Genomic DNA, 1,963 nt, shown 5'->3' with positions numbered 1-1,963 from the left:
TTGTCTTCTTCGCTTTCTCTTCCTTTCTTTCTTATACTTTTTTTTGTGTCTACATACCTCTCTTGTCTTCTTCGCTTTCTCTTCCTTTCTTTCTTATACTTTTTTTTGTGTCTACATACCTCTCTTGTCTTCTTCGCCTCACTGACCTAAATTTTCCCCTCTCATCCCCCTTGCCTTCTCACCTGACATATCATCTTTCAAAAAACATGCAACAATGATAACCAAATACATAAAAACAAAACAAAAGAAAGGAATAAAAAAAAAACAATATCCGTAATGATAATAATACGAAATGATGATGATAACAATGATGATAATACAAGTGATATCGATAACAATAGTAATGATGATTAGGATTATTATGATAAGAATAGTAATAATAACTAGGATTATTATGATAACAATCTATGCAATAATGACAGTAATGATAAATACGATGATAATAATAATGATAGTAATGGTAAATACGATGATAATAATAATGATAATAATGATAACAAAGATAATAATAACAATAATCATAATGATATCAATAGTGTTGATAATACCAATTTTCTATTACCAATAACAATTATTATAATGACAAGGATAATGATAATAATGATGATGTTGACAGTGAAAATGACGATAATGATTTTACTTCTAATAATAACAATGATCTTAGGAAAAGTAATTATGACCACCACTACAACTACAAAAAAATAATGATAGTGATATTAATAGCAAAACAAATATACAAATCATAGATAAATGAATAAATAGATGATTGTAAAGAAAAATGATAAGGATAATAACAATAAAAATATCAATAACAATGATAATAAAAATGATACAAATAATGATGATAATTGTAATGATAATAACAATGTTAATGATATTGATGATGATGGCAATAATGATGATAATAATGGTAATGATAAAAATGATGATAAATATAATGGTAATGATAAAAATGATGATAAATATAATGGTTATTATGATAATAATGATAACAAAAAACAATGATGATCCTGATAGTAACGATAGTGTTAATACTAATGATAATGATAGTGACAATAATGATAATAATAATAATAATAATAATAATAATAATAATAATAATAATAATAATATTAATGATAATAATAATAATAATAATGATAATAATAATAATAATAATAATAATAATAATAATAATAATAATAATAATAATAATAATAATAATAATAATAATAATAATAATAATAATAATAATGATAATAATAATAATAATAATAATAATAGAAATAATAATAATAATGATAATAATAATAATAATAATAGTGATAACAATAAGAATGATACCTGATAATAATGATGATGATAATAATAATGATAACAATAATAATGATGGCAATAATAATAATAATAATGATAACAATAAAAAGATAATGACGACAATAGTGACAACAGTAAAAATTGTATTAATAATGATAATAATAAAATGATAATGATGATAATAATTATAATGATATAATACTGATAATAACAATAACAATAATTATAGTAACAATGATAATGATAATAATTATATTAACGATAATGATAATAATGATATTAATGATAAAAGTTATGATACTAATAAAAATAATGATAATGATAATAATAATGATAATAATAATGATAATGATGATGATAATAATAACCATAGTAACAACAATGACAATAATGTTAACAATGATAATAACGATAGCAATGGTAGTCGTAGGAGTCAATAAACAAGTAAATAAACAAACAAACAAACAAAAAAAAGAAGAGTTTCGATTGTTTTTTACACTATTTGATCACGTGTTCGAATCAAGAGCCGTTCGGAACGTCCAATTACTTCCGTTGCATTGTTGCAGAATCAATATTACAGATATTGAATTTTTTTCCCCGTCTCTTGTTTTTTTTTTTTTCCTCCCTCTATATATATCCTCTCTCTCTCTCCAGCTGTCTCTTCCCT

The sequence above is a fragment of the Penaeus vannamei genome, chromosome 29, assembly GCF_042767895.1.
Source record: "Penaeus vannamei isolate JL-2024 chromosome 29, ASM4276789v1, whole genome shotgun sequence".
Classification (NCBI taxonomy): domain Eukaryota; kingdom Metazoa; phylum Arthropoda; class Malacostraca; order Decapoda; family Penaeidae; genus Penaeus; species Penaeus vannamei.
This window is presented reverse-complemented; position numbering follows the sequence as displayed.